Source organism: Molothrus ater, chromosome 2 (assembly GCF_012460135.2).
Source record: "Molothrus ater isolate BHLD 08-10-18 breed brown headed cowbird chromosome 2, BPBGC_Mater_1.1, whole genome shotgun sequence".
Lineage (NCBI taxonomy): Eukaryota > Metazoa > Chordata > Aves > Passeriformes > Icteridae > Molothrus > Molothrus ater.
Window position 1 is genome coordinate 107,280,706 of NC_050479.2, and position 21,498 is coordinate 107,302,203.

The following is a 21,498-nucleotide window of genomic DNA, read 5'->3' on the forward strand; positions in this document are numbered from 1 at the left end:
TCATAGCTGAAATTATTTATACAATGATAGACCTTATGTTCTCCCCCTGGCCTTTTTATAAACAATATTTTTACATCTTGGGGGAAGTGGTCTGAAAAAAGTTTTATGTGCAGTGTTTAGGCTGGGGAATGACTAGAGATAAGGTATCTGGAGAATAAAACTAACTGCACCCAATAGGTTTAGAATAACAATAATATATAAAAAGTAAGGATTGAAAATTGGAGAGGGCAACAGAACTGAAATTGGAACTTTAAACTTCATGTAGAAAAAATGTGTACAACAATCCTGTATTGTGAAGGAACTACACTAAATCGTTATGGTGAATACATTTCTTGGAAGCAGTTGGCTGGTCAAGTAAATAGTTTCCCATTTTGGTTTTTACATTCTCTTTGATTAAAAAATCCACCAAAGGCTGGTATATACCAGCATTTTACTGACACAGGACTGGTCCTTTCACCACAGGAAATATTTTACCTATTTAACACTCACTAACATTTGGTCTGCTTACTCTTTGATGCATCTGCACCACATCTTATTCAGGGTACTGGTGTGTACCCCATGATACTGAGTGCTGTAGCCAATTGCATTTCTATCACTAAACAAAAGTTACTTCCTTCTCAGAGCAGGAGGCAAGAACAACTGAGAGTTTAAGAATCAGTATTTTAACTAAATCAGTATTTCAGAAGTCTTTCAATCTCCTTTGAGTTCTCCTGACAGGACACAAAGTTCAATATTCAGGGAATCAATCAGGAACTCCTCTGAAAAATGAATGTTTGTTAAGTATGGAATCATAGAATCATTTAGGTTGGAAAAGCCCTGTAAGGTCTTTGAATCCAACCATAAGTGCAACAGTGCCAAGTCCAGCACTAAACCATGTCCCCCAGTGCCACATCTACACCTCATTTAGAAACCTCCAAGGATGGTGACTCTATCCATTCCCTGGGCAGAATTTTCCAATGCTTGACAGGCCTTTCTATGAAGCAATTTTCCATAAAATCTGACCTAAATCTCCCCTGGCACAACCTGAGGTGATTCACTCTTGTCCTATTACTGGGATCCCCAATCCCCACCTGATTCCACCCTCCTTTCAGGGGGTTGTAGAGAACAACAAGGTTCCCCTTGAGCCTCCTTTTCTCCAGGCTCAGCCCCACCAGCTCCCTCACAGCTGTCCCTCACAGGATTTGTGCTCCAGACCTTCCCCAGCTCCATTCCTCACCTCCGGACCTGCATGTTGATCTTCACTTCAATGTTTTTCCTACGATGAGGAGCCCAGAATAAAACAAGCAATTCAAGGTGCTGCCTCACCAGTGCCCAGTACAGGGGACAAATGAGCAAAGAATAAACAACAAAAATGGAGGCCTAAACACCACTGAATATCCCAGACATTAAAAAACCCCAAACAAGAAGTCCTCCTAGGAAAAGCTGAGCTACCACAGTAAAAGATGGTTTCTAAGCTTGATACTTTATTGCACAGAGTGCATGGGAGCAGATCCATTCTAGTAAGTACTTAAGTTTTATGTTTTCTTGCTGTTCATTCCAATGCATTTACAGCAACTCACTTAAACTACACTCACTCTGAAAAATTAAACCCTGGTGCTGCATTTCAATCTTAAGAATTTATTTCATTGCCAGATGCCAAAAGGACACAGGAAATAAACACTTGAAAGTAGACAAAAGCTGTTTGTTCCTGGCTTATTTACAGCTCTAAGATTTTCCTTTTGCACGTACCATAAGCCTGTAAATCCCATATTCCAAGATTACTGGAAATAATTTCCAGAAATAATTACTAGAAATAATCTTTTCTAAGATTCTGGTTACTTCTATGTAGCTGGAAGCTCTGGTTTACTGCATTTAAGAAATAAACAAAACAGTTTTAAACAACATCATTTTAAAGACAAATCACCTTTCTGAATCTCCAAAGAGGCAATCTCACTCAGACACAGGAAGATCTATTGTCCTCTCATCCCTAGGCACAACTCCCATTAAAGCAGATCAAGAAAGGAATACATTTTCTCCCATTTGGATTTTTAAAACTATTTCAAATAAGACTCATGAAGAATATTGAGGCTGTTCTAATGGACAAGCCATTAAAAAAGAGAGCAAAGCACATACATTTTATTGAGCAGGAGCAGCAATATGTGACACAAGGGTTGCTACACTAGCACAACCCCATTTTCTGGCTTCACTGTATCACCCTTGCCCAACAGCTCTAAGGTAAAAAACAAAAATCAAGAAAAAGAAAAAAATAATTGTGGTTTAAGATTCTGGCCCACAGCAGAAGATCAACAGTGGGACTCATTCTGGGGTCTCTGCAGTCAACTAGAAAAATCATGGAAAGCAACAAGACACATAGAGTTGTCAGGAACAACATCCCATTCTCCTTGTAGATAACCTTCATTGAAAGCCCACTAACCTGTTTCTGCCTCAGAATCCACAACACAGACATTTTCACTTCCGTGATACAGTAAAGATGACTATTGGGCTAATATAGAAATTTTTCTCTTCCATCGTGGAAGCCACAGATGTTACTTTGTGTTTTTATATGCAGCAGCCTCACAATCAGCTTGAGACAGAACTGGAACAGGTGGGAACTTCAAAAATGTATGAGCAACAATTTGTACCACAGGAAATGCTGACTTAATTTAGAAACATTCAGTGGAAAATTAGATAATGTCACTTTCTTCTTTTCTCACTTTTTAACATGCTCCTGTAACAACCAGCAGCAAATATACACACATAACATACAAATATATCCTACATACCCTATGTAAGCTCTCTGCACTATTTCTTCTGAGAGGTGAACAAAGACCATTCAGTACTCTAGGCCTGACAGATATTCTCAGCACCCCAGAGTAGCTGCCCTCCATGTGCTCCATTTGTTTTGGAGTGGAGCCAGATAAAACACTCGAAACTTAAGTTCATTTTTTACCCCCAAATGCTTCTGTATTCTTTTACACTGTTATGAAGAAGAAAACACATTGTGTAGTGTCCTGTTAATACTATGGGTTCATTGTTCACAGACAGATTGAAAGCTGTCTGGAAATAAATCAAAATAAAGATTTTTTACCAAGTCACCGAAATCTAAACATTTTTTGTTACAACTTTATATTTGACATAGAGAGCATTTATTATATATAATATCGGTGTTAAAGCTCTTTTATCCCTTCCTTCTGTTACCACGTTTGAAAAGGGGCAACAAATCCCAAAGTGTTCTGACTTTTGACCAACTTCCTTTGTGTCTATAGTATTTCATGCCATACCTTTTGGGTCTGAATATGCTATTCAGGAGGAAAATTATGTCCCATCCTACTGATACTTCTGTCCTTTGGCTCAACCAGTTAAATATTGTCTTCTATAATGGATACACTCAACTCCTTACCCAAACCAGGAGCTGTTTGGTACAAGCTCCAAAGGAGGCAAAGGGCTGAGCTGTAACCAGGCCAAGAACTTCTCCAGTTCCAATCTGTGGTCTGAAAACCCTCTCAGGAGCAGAGTGGCACAGGGAGCATCAATGCAAACAGGAGCTGGAACAGGATCATGCCATTAGCACATAAATAGCAGGTGCCTTTTCCTAGACTCATACATCAAGGAACAAAGAAACTTGTGGACAAAAGGAGTCTCATGCATATCTTCTCCGCCCCATGTGATCTGACTTCCAAGCCAAGCACTTTATGCCATGTGCCACTTTATACCAGTTATGACAGTCTAAGCAAGCCTTCTTTGAGTTCTCCCTGCTAAACAGCCTGGCTGCACCAGTGATCTCCCCTTGAGCTCAGACACCTCTCAAGGTTCTCCTTGAGGCAGAGAGAACTTTTAGCAACAGCAAAACTTTGGTAAGTGATCAGTACAATCAGTAACCTTGTATTGTAGTGCGCTATGATTTTGTCTTTGTCTAATTTTGATTTTTGTCTTGTTCAAATGATTGTGCAATACAGTAATGGTAATATCACCACTGATCTTTGTTAAGCTATGCTTTAATAACATATTTCAATTTAAAAAAAGTTTCTGACACTGTAGCTTAACTGCTAAGAAGAATAACGTATAATGACAGTTCATTATTTCTTAGGTGAAATATATTTAGTTTAGCCATTTATAAAAAGAAAACTCACAAAAAGAATTATTTCCCCAGAACATGATGGTAAGAAGGAAAACAATAGGTTTCCTTCCTAACATTTCCAAGACTGTTTCTTAACAGCTTCTGTGTTAGGGAACAGCCCTCTTTCTCCAACTACAGCAATAACAACAATTTCTTTGACATGAGAACTTGCTTCTCTGTGACCCACAAACAGGGCAAATTTATCTTCCTCTCTCCTGACTCTCTACTTCTGTATTGTGATGTACAAATACAGCAAAATATTACTTATGTTAATCAAAGCCACTCCTGTTTTACTCCCAATTCAGCACAGCAGTGAGATTAGTAGCTATTCCCATGTTACCACTCAACAAGTATCCAGAAAAAAAAAAGATTTTCAATTTCTAATGCCAACACCAATAGTACTTTTTTTGCCCAGTCTCCAGTCCAGTCAGTGGTTGGTATGTAGGAGTGTGTGTACTTGCTGCAGACTCTGAAGTGTAAAGGATTTGTCATAACTTATTGGCAGGGCCTCACTGTGCTAATCTGATTTTGCAGTAACTCTGTGGACTAAGTTGTTTTGGTAAAACTCTCCCCAAGGATATTAAAATGCGAGGAACTGTACCATTTGGTACAATTCTTTAACTGAATCAGTCCTATTAGCATATCATAAAATATTCCCCTACTTTATCTCGTACATTATTTTCTTCATTGCACCATCAAAGAAAAGAGTAACTACATATGAACAGTAAAATTAGGGGGCTGAGGTTTGTTTAAGGTTCTTTCTGGTAACTTCTGTGCTCTTTGTCTTTTTCTGTGCTGATTGTCTTTTCTTTTTCTCCTAGGATATGGAGCAGAAAAGACACGCAAGAGATTGACATGAGAATGAACTGCAATAAGTAAAATATTATCCTTATGTATAATTGGAGAGTGCTGGTTTTTCTGCAGTGCTGGTGCCTTTTTCAGATAAAAACATTAGATTTTTAATACCAAATAACATAGCTGAAAAGTCATTATTTATAAATATGCCTAAACTGCTTTAAAGTTTAACATGCATACTTTTGCCTCCTAAGCGATTTAAGGGTTGTGAAAAACCCTTAATAGATATTTGGTACAAGGACAAATGCTGGTTAGGTGAAGTCTCCTCATTTCTTGAAGTCAGGCATGATTTACTGTTATGGATACACAAACAGAGCAGAACATTTTGCTGCTCTCACAACTCCTGTTGACAACAACCAACTTCTCTGAACATTGCTTACAGACTTCCCAGAAATGCCTCAGTGGCTTCACTGGAGGCTTTCACTCTTAGAGAAGCATTGTGAAGAAATACATGTTTAAGTGTTTAAATCACAAACCTTTCTGTGTTAGAGGAATCCATAAGAAAACATTTTCATCACCCCTGGTCATACAGAAGAGTGCAAGAAAACGGGTGACACAGGATTTGGTCATATTACCTACTGCCATTGAGACAATATGCTGAAGATTTTGCCTTTTTGTTCCATGAGCTGCCTCTAACAGCAGGATTTACAAAGTCAAAGCACATACAAAAGAACTGTCCTTTTTCCATGGATGGGGAAGGTCTCAGCTTCAGTAGTGACCCTGTTCCAGTACAGGGGGGCAGAGCCTTCACCAGAAGAAACAAATTAAAAACCACCTTGCCTAGTTCTGCTAGCTGATACAAATATCCAGAATCTCATTATTTAAACCACATTAACCATACATATTTTTCTCTCCTTTGCATTATATGCACTGTGCTAAACTGAATCCATTTCTTTTTATAGTGTGTAGCTCCATTTTCTGACTTGAGTTCTCTGACAATTTTTTTCTTTGTTGCAATATGATCCCTCCCAGTAAAGAGGGCTTCGGCCTTTTCTAAAGAGAGTGAAATTCTAGGTACTTTCATAAATAGAAATACTTCAATTATTCTTTGATTCTTTTGCACCTCTATAACATGCTGGAATTTCATTTAGAAGACCATCTCCACATAAAAACATATCATTTGGCAGCCTTGATGCAGACTTTTCTTCTGTTTATGTGAAATCTGCAGCTATTTCACCTATGTATTTTAACCCAGACTCCACATTCTTTACCATCATTCTTTGGTTCACAAGCTTAAAAAAACCCTCTTTAGATCTATTTCCCTGCTGTCATATTTTCCTTTAGATATATTCTGAAGAAAGCCTCTTTTTGTGAATTGAAAAATGTCATTGCATGCTTTGTACTGTCTAAATTTTTTTATCTTATTAATACCAATAATATAATGTATTTGAACACCACAATATTTTCATAAGATTCATTGGGGGTCTACCTTTCTCCAGCACTACTCTAATGTTCAGATAATGAAGCGTGGGGGCTGAAACAGATAGCCTGCTGACCACCTGAACCCAGAAAGATTAAAATGTATGATTCAAAGCTGTTTGAGGGCTATACCTTCTGGAAGAAAGATTCCTGTAGTGCTCTATCATTAACATCTAGACACTTGGTACTGGAAAACCCTGATGAAAGCAGGAATTCAATTGCTGCACATGGCCAAAAATACACATTCAGGCAAAATGCTAGGGACAGGAATAAGGGTTATTGAGATTCACTTAAACTATCAATTAAGCTTTTTGAAGAGATTTCTTTTTCTTCTGTAAAGATTAAACATTTAGGTAGCTCAAAAATGAGCAAGTAACTGAAGCAAAATACCCCCTCCAGTATTCTCGTGAAAGAGGCAGAAAATGGCACCAACAAATATCAAACAAGAGAACAAATGCAATATGCTGATAATAACACTTCCTATGAAATTTTAACCTTCAGAAATCAGGTGTCAAGAAAAAGGAATAATTAATGAATTGGAATAAAGGCAGTAGTAAGATCAACTACAGCAATTACATTGTTATCAGAAATTATTTTTTGCAAACATACTGGTGACAGACAGGGAACCGCAGGGGATTTTCAAAATTTCAAATTGCAGGTTTTATGAGAGCTATGAAGTAGGTGAAAAACACAAAAGATTCAACAACAGTAATTTTCATCAAAATTGGCTTTAATAATGAAAGTTGTCAAAAACTTTAAATGAAAATTTCATACATGTCTAATTACTTTGAAATAGCTGCAGTCAATGAATTTGGAGGCAATACCTTGTCTGTGTTTTTTTTCAAAACTCCTAGAAGTTAAAGACTTTGTCCTGTATCATAGCCTATAATGATAGGTAGCCTATGACCGTAAGTATTTTCTATAGATTGTCAGAAGAGATCTCCTCTGTCTTCCAACAGTCAAAGCCAAAAACCTCCAGGCTCTTTGTCAGGTGGCTTATTGAGTTCACTGAGGTTGTGGCTTTACTGAATTTTCAAAATAAAATTTACAGACAGCTGAACAAGAGCTGTCTACCTGTACTACTTTAAAGGACTTATTTGATTATCAAAACACCACAACATCAATAAACACTCTTTTATTCAGAATGTAACTGCCCTTTGTTATCTTAAATATGCTTTGTATCTCCTTGTCTTCTCACATCAAACGCACATTGTGATTGCAAAGTGCAATTTCTGGCTTACTTCCTCAATGTTGTGTCCAGATGTATTGCACAAACTCACTGATGAGGACCATTTATTGTACCTGGGAGCCCTGAGAATTTGCTTCTGTATGGAATATTGCTGCCAAGTCAGAGTCATCTGCACTTCAGAGGAATATAAAGTGGTAAAAATCAAATTCTGTTTGACACCTTGATCGTGCCTTGAGGCTACAGATCTGATGGTTTTTGATTAGTGAAAAACATTGTGGTTGTGAGAACAGGTGGAATATGACAATTCAAGATGTTCCTAAAATGTAGTAAAAGATAAATAGACTTCAGTGCCTTTGACAGGTACTTCTAAGAGACAACTATAACCACTCAAAGGCTTTTTGGCCATGAATGAAACTTTTGGTAATCCATAGGCATTGTGACAAATTGTCAACTCTCCTGCCTTATTTTCAGGCTCACTGGAGTTCAACCTACCCTCTCTGCTCTCCAGGCTATTGGGACACTTCTTTAGCAGCTGCAAAGTTGGATGGGTTGCTATTTATCTTGCAGTGAAGGAGAGTTTTCTCACACAGCAAATCATCTTGCAAGGTGTTAACATTCCCATTCCCACTCATCAAAACACTTACCACGAACAGATGCACCAAAGACAAATCAAGTTAGAACTCCCAGTTTAGTTATCAGGCTTCACTTTCAACAGATCTATGTGGATCTGTGTAGACACAATTCAGAGAAGAATGTAAAGCTCAGCAGAGCAAGGAACAGTAATCTGCTGTTCTCTAAGTGCAGCAGCTGAAGTAGAGTTGAGTTCCTCTCCTGTATACTGAAACTATTTTGCCCTGGCCAATCAAAAGGAGAGGATATCAAGATTTGCTCTATTTTTACTAAGTGTTCATGGCCCCATGAGTTATTCCCTCCTACAGCATCACTGCAGAATTTAAATGTCCTGTATGTAGGAGAGTTTTCACTGCTTCTGTGGCCTACAGCAGAGTAGGAACTCTCTATTACGTGCAGAGCCACCAAAGAAAGGCTGTGCTAAAAGATGGGGATGAAATGCAAACAGTACAAAAGTAGTTGGATAGATTTTCAAGGCAAACAATGTGCTTTTGGGTAAAATAAAAATCAAAAGTAGCATCTAAGTTTGGTACCACCACCTAATATTCTCCTATTTGTAGTAATTCATCTTAAAAGAGGCAAAAGAATTTGATTTGCCATAGCTGAACTATGCTGGCTTCTTTTGAAGTATACGTCCTGTTAATCCTCACAAACTCTTAACAGTCCAGAATGATCATTGTTGCCAGGTACATTAGTACATTATTGCCAGCATGCATTCTTTCAGTTGTGAGTCCTCCAGGAATTTTAGCAAAAAGATGTTTGCCAAGGAAAGATCACAAATTGAAGCACCTGCTTTACACTAATAAATTCACTAGGAATATGTCTTTCTTCAGAGCATAATGAGTAGTCATAAGCTTTTATCACTATGAGACTAAAGAGAACTAATTTGACAGTTCTGCCTTCAGTCCTCTTCACACTTATTTTATATCAAAATAACTCCTCTGACTGCACTGAGATTGCTTCTGCTTTGTACCAGGTTTCAAAACTAATCATATCCAAATTCTTTTATTTCAACAATGTCCTCACTTTTCCTACACATTTTAGGAAATCCTGAAGGAACTGTGACTGGGACCACCCTTGGTTTGTGTGTGCTCCTTTGAATGGAAAAGCTAAGCTATGCACTGTGCAAACTCCCTCGATGACTTGACAAGTGTTAAAATTTAGGGCTGCTTTTTGGAAGATGTCTCTCTAACTTAAGGCCTTTCATTAGTACTAAGCAATCCTTTAATCAGTGCCTTCTGTCCTCTCATGTAAGTAAAAAACTCATCCAAAGAGCTGTTGAGGACAGAGACAGGCAGATTTTGCCAACTTTGCAGTTGCACGCCTGCATAATTTCTCTGCTTTGCTGATTTGTACATATGCACCTGAAAGGAAAAAAATGTACCTATAGGAGGTACTGCAGCCAATGCCATACCCAAAATGTACCCAGGCACCTCAAGTGCCAGCACTAAGAAAGGGCACTTTTCAGACTTTATTGAAGACTATATTTATACAAGAGCTTGCTGACCACATTCATGCTTGTTTAGTACATGTAGAGGGTACTAATGATATTAACCAAACTGTAACAGGGCTGGATATTAATGCCAAAGCATTTAATGTAAATATAAAAGGAAAAGGCTTACCTGGGAACTCTTTGTGTAAAAAACCATGCTGAGAAACAGACTGAAGTCCCCACAAATGAGAGAGCACGTGGATGCATCTGTGCCTGTCCGTGACATGGGGGCTCCCAAAGGAGTTTCGCTGTGATCCCCTTATGGATTCATGCAGGTGCTGTTGCAAATTTCCTTTTTTATTTTTTAGGCAAATCCTCACTCTGTCTCTTCATATAAAATTATACCAAGCATTTAGGCTTAACACATAATATGGATGAAATTAGGAGAAAACTCCATAATTTGCCTAGCTTTTGTGGGGGCTGGTTACAATAATTTCAAGCCTAGCATAATTTGATAACTATTTTCTTTCTACTGCTTTATGAAAAGACTCTCAAACAAAGCAGAGCTGATGAAATTTCTTGTCTGCAATCATTTCAGATAAATCAAATAAATTACATGGCCAAAAGGTTACACAAATTATTTAAACATGTGAGTTAAGTCTTATGGGACCCATAAACATTTCTCAATGATGAAACATAACAATAAGAGTTTTCTTTGTGGAGGTTATGCTGAGGTTCTCTTGGATTCTTTATATATAAAACCATAAAAAGTGATTCCTGGGATATATATATTAAATTAGTTTCCCTCCACTCCTTACTTGTAGCTAATATTTCACTAAAATCTAATAGCATTGTAGCTATTAACAATACAATATTGTCCATACAGGGATATGTTGAATGCTTACTACAGCACTGAAAAAATAGAAAATAGTATCTGGTTATTTGACACCACACACACACACACACAAAAAACCCCAAAAAAACAAACAAAAAAAAAAAAAAAAACACAACAAAAAAGAGGTACATATTATAATTTCTTTAAAATATGGTATATTTTTCTGTGTCTGAGTAGTGCGCAGCACAAAAGGATTGTTAAACAGTAAAATACAATGGGAAATTTAAAGATTGCAATGAAATCTGTTGCAGAACAGTGCTTTTATATTTCTATTCCTGGTTTACAAATATCTCAGTCCCCTGTTCTTATTGTTATTTCAAAGTTCCCAAGCATGGCCTCACTTCCCTTTGTAGATACAGTTTCCTCAGTAAGTACAAGCTAACAGCCATCAAACATCATATGATGAGAAAATAGGTTTAAACCATCTTTTCCTTCCTTCCAACCTAAATACTCCTGTGGCTTATGAAATAAGATTAACAACACCAATACATTAAAAATGTTCTGCAACATCTAAACATTGGATTTGGGTGTACAATAGGTATACGCAGAAATAGTAGTGAATGTTCAGATTATTACTTCTCAGAACCTGAACTTCCACCTTTGAAGAAAATTAGAATTAAATCACCACAATTCTTGCAGAAAATGCCTGTCTTGTAAGGTCTTCATACAGTGTTAGTTGTTTTGTAGTCTTTGTAAGGGGTGATGAGACTTGCATCTGCAGACACTGTCAACACACATATCCAGAGGTTTTTATTTCAAAGCATAGACTTGATCACTTGCTCAGGAGAACATTACTACATATTTCAATATGTAAATGTTACAGTATCAATTATTTATGGAAGGAAATATTGAGAATGAATAGCAAAACACAAACAACTGTGGAAAGATGTATAGATTCAGCAAGGCTGATAGACTTTTTCTTGTTGTCTTGGACAAAAATTGCAAATAGAAAATAGCCACAAAATTATAGATTTAAAACCACTAAAATCCAAGCCCCAGCAAATGAAACTATTTTTTCTTGTCATCCCTCAGGACCACAATGTTATTACATAAGGGAAACAGAGGAATAAGACATATTGTTTCTACAACTAATTCTCAGAAATTATTTAGGTATTTTATAACAATCAGATCACCTAGGGGTTGTTTTTCTCTGGATGGTATTGTTAAATTTATTCACTCTAAATATATGTTTCCAATATTCCTGTTTTGAAGAGAATGCAACATCTCAGAAAAAAAAAAATTGAATGTCAGCTATTTTGTGTCATCCTGTTGATAATTTGTCACTTTTACTATTGCACTTTCATACACATGAACAAAGGGATTATTTCAATTGTTTATTTCTTGTCTAATGTTAAATAGTCTTATATGATGAAAAGAAAACTTTTTCAGAAGGGTAAAACATAGCAGGAGCAATATTGTCGTTAAATGACTTGGACGTATTATATGCAAAGGTCATTTATCAGCAGAACATGTGCAGTAAAACTGCATTGAATTGGTTTGTTTTGGTTTTGGTTTTTTTTTTTTTTTACTATTTCATTGCCTATAAGATCCTAAAAATAAACTATTAGCTTAATCTAGCTCATGAGGTATTTAAAACAGTCAATGTTACTGTAGTGGATGCACACTCCTTTTCAGACAGCTATGCCAGACTTATATGCTCTGTTCATCAACACATTAAAACCCAAACCTTGGATTCTCTTTCAGACAGCAATTTGCTGAGCAGATACTACCATTAAATTTCTTTGAAAGAGCATTAAATAGAGAAAGTATCAAAAAAACCCACTTAGTATTTCAAATATACAGAGATTTTGTTTCAAACCTTGAACTAACTCCTATTCCTCAAATCTTATTGCCAAAATCTGGCTCAGAAGCATGAAAATATTTCTTTTGGATTAGAGATATTTTTGTGTCTGGCTCCTTAATGCGGCCATGACCCTACAGATCCTAATAACAAAGTGTGCCTGATTTTTAGATCCAGATGAGCTCCTTTCCAATTCCCCCATAGTTGTAAAGCAAGAGCTTACATTGGTTGCTGCTTTCTGACTCCTAGAAGCCCTTCACCTCATGAAGCTACAACTGTCATCCTTCACATAATTCTCATTTTTGGAATAGACAATCTGTCAGTCAACAAGTCCCCACCCTGGGATCAGTGCAGGGGTTCAGTGAGAGAAGAGTTTCTGCCCATTCATCCACATGACAGCTAATCCTGCCTTGATTTTACCCTACATCTTAAATTCTGACCATACAGGTACAACAATGCATGAGAAAACCCAGACACACCCACAGGTGGCTCTGTCTGGTTTTTCTGGGGGGAAGTTGCAGCAGGGGGGTTGTTGCTTTGTCATTTTTTTGCCATTGTTTTGTTTGGTTTGTCAAGCCTTGATTCTAGCCAAGTGTTTTACATTAAGACAGAGACTTCACACCTGTTGGATGGCCAGCAGAGCTATTGTAAATATAATCAATCTTAACCTAAGCATACCTGTAAAATTTTCTGTTTAACACTATCATATTTATGTAAATAAATTCAGCTCAGCTTGTAATCTCTAACAAAATATGTCTCTAGTCAGTGGAGATGCAAGATTTCCAAGTAGATTTTCTCTTTACTTCTTACTTGGGAGGAAATCACTCAAATTTTGTCCATCCTGCCTTTGGCTTTCCAGCTGTGGTAGCAATTTTTCTGACACTCCTACTCTTTGCAAACAATGCTGGGATGAACTGTTCCACTCATATTTGAACAATGAGCATGAAAAAGATTTTTTATTTTTATTTTCACCAAGCTGGCTATTTTATGACTGCTGGTGACGACTTCCAAAAAGCTTAGATCCAGCTGCCAACCTCACCAACTATCTTGTCCTTAGGTCCATTCATTAGTGGAAAAGCAGCATGTGAGTGATGATGTTTTTCCATAGCTAACGTCCCCAAATACAATGAAAGTTGATGAATTTCCTATGTTGTCAAACTAATTTATTTAATGAGTTGAATATAAATGTTTTACTTAAACCAGTTATGGCGATAGACTTTTAGTGAATACTGCAAATGTGTACAATAAAGGGCAAGAACAAAGAAACAAATCATACAGGGTTTTTACCAAACAGGTCTCCTGAGACAGCACAAAGGAGCCACAATCACCGTCAGGAGCTCACCTTTTATGGATACATGCTCTATGGTGCATGCATACCTTCCATGGGAAACAAAAAAGCCTGGAAAAATCTATCTGGAGACAACCAAGACATTTTTGAACAACGTTTGCTTCTTATTGTCAAAATGTTTATAATTGTGTATCTCCTAAGCTAAAAATATTCCTGTTGCTTGAGTAATGCACTTGGGGGAAAGGCAGGATGGAAGCCAAGCACACTGCTTCCTTGAAGAATTTAACCCAACCAAAGGATTTCCAGTGTTTTAAAAATTATTATTTTGGCTTGCCAGATTTAACATGGGATCCAGCCTGCTGACTTCAAGTGAAACTACACTGGGTCAGTACTTGGTAATCAGTATTTTGGTGTGAAAAGGGAAAACTCTACCACAGTCTGCCAAATGAGGGAAGCTTATAGCCCCAGCAAGAAGAAAGTGTTCCAGTTCATCTTTGCCATGAGGTGATGATAATGGTTCTCCCATGGAATCAAGAACTCTCTGACAGAAGCATAAAAATGAAACCGAGTCAAAACACAAATTGTCCTGAGGTTCACTTGCTTTCCTGATGATACAGGCAGCCCTGTGCCACAAAAAAAAAATAAATCTGTCTGCACACACACTGCAAACCCTTCTATTTATTTAGCTATGGACAATTTATTTTTCTGTGGGCAGATTTTGAATATAAATTGAGGTCCAGATCTGGCATTCTTTGATGGGGGTAATCAGCACTGAGGCCAGTTGCAGTTTCCAAGTAGGACTAAAAGAGCAGTACAAAACCAACATCCTTAGCATCTGAAAGCCTTACCTTTACAAAGTAGAAATTAATAGTGACAAGCTGTCATAGCTTGAGGAACACCACAAAGGAAAATGGGAGAGGAATGTCTCTGCACTTCTCCTGAATTCAGAGAGCTGGTATCACTCTGCATCCAATGTTTATATTGCCTTCAAATCCATACTCTGCCTAACCCTACACTAGTCCTTCCATCAATAGAAAAAACATTCCAGAGTGGATAGAACAATAGTTTAATTGTTCTATTATACACCTTTATACGTGGGTAGAGAGAGCATGGCACATAATCAAAGAATAGTTGGGGCTGGAAGGGATCTCTTGAAATCAGCTAGTTCAAACCCCTGCTAAAGCAAGGTCAGCTTGGGATTTTTCATTGTCTTAGGGATTTTTGTGTGGTTTTTTTCTTTTTTTAAACAAGTAAGTATTCATGATACTTTCATGAGAAAAAATAAATACCTGAGTGTAGAGTCTGCAAGGATGGTATTGGAAGGTTGAGAAGGTAAAACCTGACAGCCTCATCTGTATTTTCTAGCAAAGTGCTCATGAAGAGTGACCCAGCGTGTCACTGGAACAAACCTGGATTCCTTCAAGAGCCCTTCTGGAATGAACTGGTGTTTGTGGAGGAGAAAAAAATGGGCTTCAAAATCCAGGGGTGATGACAGAGCTCCGTGATTTTACCCCATGGAGTCGTGGGGATGCATGACAGAGTCCTGCTAATGCACCAGCACTCACCTCCCTCTGCAAAAAGGGCTTTTCTCACTCTGACTGAGCTCTGTGAGAGCTTGATGCTTCCTGAGCATTTGTTACCCTCCGTGTGTGCTCACACAAGATGCCAGAGGCCTCTGTGCCAGAACAAGTGTCTTGCTTGCTCTTCTGTCACCACAGCTTTGCCTTCACACTCCTGACTGAAATAGCTGTGCTGGCAGAATCCAGGGTGGATCTGTGCTTGGTTCCTGGAAACAAAGGAAAAGCACTTAAGGGAAAAGAATGTTTGAATAAATTTGAAACGTGCTGAAGACTGAAATACAGGATAAAATTTAGATCTCTATTGTTGTTACATAGCTTGACATCTGAATTCTTGCTATTCTATTCAGGTTCAAAATCCCCCACCTCATTGTGATTGCTGAGTGCTTGTTGGCACAGGTTGAGATTTTCAAAGGACTGTAAGGCAGCATGAATTTCAGTGAGATTTGAGCAGCTGATTCTCCCATGATACTTTGATAATGCCAATACACAAAATAAGTTTTTATTATGTTTTAATTAGCTCCTATTTTATTCTGACTTTTTTTTTTTAAGTACTTAGAGTTCAAACACCAGAAATCAGCCCAGGGTGCTGAGAAATTAATTGCTGATGATCCTTTTCTAAGATTAACAATTGCATCACCAAACACACAAGGACATGCTGCTCTTATGAAAATCACAGTCCATCTGAAGGTAAGGGTAGATAGTATTAAATGAACAGAGAAGGCCACTTTGAACAATATGTCCCCAGACTGAAATACAGGACTAACTTTGAAAAAAAATATCACAGATGGCAAGGCTCTGGCTAAAGAAAATCTAGTTATAGCAGAGGAGGAAAACATATGTTCCAGATACATCCTATAAATAGACTAGGTACTCTTATGGGATATATCAGCATTCAAATCAGCAGCAAAAGAAAAGGCCAGAATAAATGGGCAGGTTTTGGGGGGTTTTTTGAGTCCCATCAGTCTCCTGCATGCATCTAGTGGCATTTCAGAAGAGGTTTTTTTTTTATTTCATCATACGTTTTAAAATCTAGTGTTTGATTCAAAATAAAGCTAATTTGCATTGGCACAGAGACTTAACTCACTGGTGTATTATTACTGTGTAAGCAGGTGTACCAGCAACTGCAAATAAATGCTTGCTGATGGAATCTCAGCAGGGTTTCTGATGAGTTTTCATTTTGTTGAACCTCACCCAGGAAATTATTGTGTAAAAGCTTTGCTCTTAGCTCTTTGCCTGAAACATTATTTAGCTACACCTGGCCAAATTCATGGCAATTATAGTAACTGCCCATAGAGGACACAGGAAAAATCCCACCCCTGTTTAAATCACTGCCTCAAAACCCAGGTATGAGCTATGAAAATATCCCTGTCAGATTAATATGCACAATGAGACTTCTGATCCAAGTGCTGTTCACTCTATAACCTACATAGAGAAAGATAAAATGAAAGTTTTAAGGTGGAATCTAGGATATTCACCACTGGAATATTCTAAGTGAAGGTATTTTAGAGTTAAATATGTAATTCAAAGCAAAAGTATTCCTTACTATAATGGTTTTGGCAAGACATTTGATTATGATGCTAGAGTTCATTTTCATTGTATTATTTGGGCTGAGAGCATATCTGAATGTTTTGGTCTTTGAGGCTTATTTGATTCAATTCAGAATACCTAAGAAATGCTGCAATGGGCACTGCATGTCCCATATTCTACAGCCTCCCATGAAGGAGTTATTTAGGTCAATCTCTCATACCTAGAGTAAAAAGGAGGAAAAAAGCTTTCAGTAAAAGGCTGAAGAATAGCTATTGATGCTTTCATATAGATCCTCAAGATTAACCACCAAAAGAACATACAAAATCCACTGCTATATAAAGATTTGCAAGTCACCTTCAAATATTACCAGGGTGATTATTTGAAAGCCAACAAACAAGACTGAAATAAATATTTCCCTTTCCTACACTAGCAAGTGGCCATTTACTAAAGAGGGGGAATTGAAATGAGTTTTCCTATAGATTTCCTTGAATGCTTACGACTTCTTCTAAGTGATAACAATGAAAATTACCATCCAATGTAAAAAAAAATTGATAAAGTTCCTTAAAAAAAGACTGCTATGAAAGGTTCTGTAGAGGAACTACACCAATATTTGTGAAGTATACTGACCTACATTTTTTTTAAATCCCACTCTAAAAAATATCTATACACTCAAGGCAATATGAATTTTTTTCCAGCTTAAAGCTAAATTTACCTTCCTGCTTAATTTCAAAATGACATTGTATTGCACAAAGTTACTTACCAGTGATGTGAACATCACTGGGCAGAGTTCCTGCAGCATCAGGAAGGGACCAGCCCAATCACTGCACCAGCATTAGGTGTCACCTGCCAGCAGCTGGGGGAACTGGTGCCTTGCTATGATTTACAAGGGCATTGTTCTGAGCTCCATTCAATTCAGCACACCAGATTAAACAAAAAACATATAAAACATCCATCCCCTGAACAGTCTCTGCTTCACAGCTCACCTGTTATTACTTAGAGCTTTCAATACCATGGCAAGATTTGCAGAACCATCTTGCCCTGCTGAGAAATCCTGATTTGGAAGGACAAATCAGAGATCATCACAGATGTCAAGCTTCTGGATATCACTTCAAGATGCTTTTCAACTGTGGAAATACTTATGCATGGCCAAAGGAAGAGAGGGAAGATAGCATAGCCACTTCAATATCTACATACAGACTTAACTCCTTTTAAAAACTGCATTCTCCTCAAGGAATATCATAATTCTCCTCAAGGAATACCTTGAAGAGATCCCTGTCTGTATAAAAAGTCACCATTCACTTTGGAAATGTAAATCTCTCACACCATTTAACTTCTTTTTCATGCCTTATCATTAACTTGCCTTTCATTTTAAACAAGAAGCCGTGTGTGAATCAGAGTATAGAGCAAAGGTGTTTTTAGGAAGCGATTATGTGGGCACTGCCTTTTCTAGGATGTGAATTGGAGTTTTTTACTTTTCAGTGGCACCACTCATTTGGGGAATAGTGCCCTAGGTGCCATCACACAGGTGCTTTGGAAGGGCCTCTCCTGGGATTCAGCTGTGATTGCAGCCTCTCATCTCTCAAAAGTACCTGCTTCTGTTCCTCAGCTCCTGCTGACCTCAGCACTCAGCTAAATGTCCTGTTCCCTGCAGGGGCTAGAATCCTATTTTCCCCAGAAAAACAGGCTCCTGATAACTTCCCACAGAGCCAAGTCAGCAGCCATCACCCAGCTCGGTGATCCCACTCTGCAAGCAGGGCAGGGGCAGGAGCTGTTCCCTCTCCTGCAAGCACAATTTCTGTCTATTTACAGAGCTGTGATTCACAAATCATGAGAACTCCAGATTTAGCAGAGCAAATTATAGAAAAACAGAAGTCCTGGTCCTTCTTCCCACTTGGCCTCAGGTCTCAAGAGAAGCCTGAGACTCAGCAAAAGCAAAAACCCACCAACTCACTAGAAGTCATTTGCAGCCTGGGGAAACCTTCTCCAGAGGAAAATTTGCTTGTTTGAGGGGGAGGGTTGTGTGTGGTTTTGCTTTTTTTTAGTAGGTTTGGTTGTTTTTTTTTAAATTTAATTAGTGAAGTAATGAGAAAGCAAGCATGTGAAACATACAGTTCATTTAAGAAGAAACATGTAAACAGGATTTTTATCAGGCCATCCCAGAGGGGATGTGATTGTTACCTGGACAAAAATGCTTTATCTCCCTTACTGAGATCTGCATGATAGACTGACTGGCAGAGCTATTAATTGATTCTTTGTATTTCTGATCTCACTAGGGCCAGCAAGCATTCCTAATGGTTTCTAATTCCTCATCATGACATCCATTATGTTCACCTCTGAGATGTCTAAATGAATTCCGTGTATAATGGCAATGTTATGTAAAATGCAACATGACAGGAATACTTAGAATTGTTCAAAGCTGTGCTCTGGAAACCAACCTTATTTGTGCTAGCCTTCCAATATGGGGTTTGCATCTTTTGGTTTTCTACAGGCACATTGAGAAACTTGACTATGTAAGGGTTTAGACATTGCAGGTGGGATAGTGTTATATCCCTTGTGGCTCCACAGAAAACCAAACACAAACTAAAATAATCTATACAGGAAGAGCAGGCATGCTGACAGAGATTGTTTGACATTAGAAAGGCACAGCTACAGCTGCCTACTCTTTGTTAAAATGCCTACAGTAAATCTGGGCTAATGCTCACACACAAAACAAAGAACTACCACAGGACACTCAAACAGGAGAAATATATTCTGAAAGGTGTCAATTTGAGTAATTTAACTACAGCAAAAGAAAAACAAAACATTTCTTAAAATCTGAGCCTTTCAATTACAGAAAGCAGCTGTGAGAAAATCTAGCCTGTCTGAAGCAGAAAAACAGGACAATTGTATGATATAGGTAAGAAACTGCATTCCTAAAATAAATTCTTTTCTTATATATTAAGGTGTCAATAAAAGGATGAAATCTATTCTTCCTTAACTTGAACTCTCAAGAGAGCAGGGTTGGACTAGATAATCTTTAAAAGTCTTTTCCAGCCTCAGTCATAATTCTGTGAATCCGTGTTGTGGTTTCCAGCATGGCAAAATGACCTCTGTTCATGGAAAGGTGTAAAACTCATCGGTTCGTGGGTGTTATTTGACTCTGGTGCCAAACAGGAGCTCCCTCAAGGGGCTCACCCAGCCTGGGAAGCAACTTGTAAAATCCAGAGAGCCTCTGCAGGTCATGGCTACATAGGAAAACTGGCAAGACACTATTTCATGTGAAATTTCGTGTTTCACATGAAATAGTGAAGAGAAATATTTCATGTGAAATTTCGTATTTGACATGAAATAGTAAATAGAAATATTTCACATTCATATTTGACATGTAACTCAAAAGGTGTGACAAACTGTGCTGAAAATAAACTTAATGTATCCTTCTCCACTGAGGGGAGGGAATCCAAATTTCCCTTGGGGTTACCAAATGGCTGAGAAAACTGCCTGGGCTGAAAACACAATGTAAAGAACATTATGAACACAAAATTAATATCTGTGATGCACCTTTCTCCAACATATCTGAGAAAGGGACCCACAGCATTGCTGACACTCCATTCACAAATAGATTAACTACTAGAATATGAACATGGAGAAGCACTCATTCTTAGTTTTGCACTAATGTAAACATCTGCAAGCCCTATCTTTTTCTTTTTTGTCAGTTAAACCACTAGTTTTTCTAGTGGTTTAACCAATTCAATAAACCACCAATTCTTCTTTTAATGAAGAATTGAGAAAGAAATATTGTATTAAACCTATGCTACTTTAAGAGCACCTAGATCATTGGTTCCATCATACAAAAACAGTAGATCCTTTCCCAAAACATATCAAAGCAAAAATATGTGAAGAACATCTTGGGGCCATAACTGGGAAAATATAAGGTAAGATCAGAAATATTAAATGGTTTTTTATGCATTTTGGTTTTTATTATGAATTTTGGGATGTGGATCTCACTCTAGTCTTTCTCAGCAGAAGCTCTGAATCAATCTAAAGTGCAGACAGAATATGTTGTGGACTGAATACAATAAATGAACAGCAGCAAATTGTCAGGTTCTTCAGCTGCACCTTAGGCAGCACACTAGGTGGAATTTTAACAATAAAATACCCTTGCTACTAATAGTATTGTATCATTTCTTTGCATCCACATTGGGTTACTGGGATGTGGCCAAATATCACAAGGATTTGAGGATCTGATATCTATGAAACTTCAATTTGATAAACCTACCAGGAAAAGAAGTAGAAGCATTATCAATGAACAGATGGATTGCTGCACAAACAGGAAAAGAAAAATCCCCTCTGAAGGGGAAGTCCAGACTTACAGACTTTTGGATTTTTTGAAGGAGTGAAAGCATATGGAAAAAAAAGGTCTGGTTAATGCTAATCTTCATGGCTCCCAGAAAAGCTCTCACAGTTGACTCTAGAGGAAAACATACAATCATTAAATAAAAAAAAAAGGTTTTTTATAGATAAATAATTGTTCAAAAGAAAGGAAAAAGGTAAGAGTAAATGGGAAGTTTTCACAACAAAGGAATAGTCCACAGGGAAAGTCCACATTATTTTGCTTTCCAGCATTTTCATTAGTGATCTAGGAAAAGGCCATGACAAAATTTGTTCATGATACCAAATTATTAAGGATGATCATATAAAGATTGAGTGAACCAAATGAGACAGTGGCTAATAATAATGGCAATTGAAATTCAAGACAGGTAAATGCAAAGCCTTGCACAAAAATAATTCTAGCTTGATATATGAAATG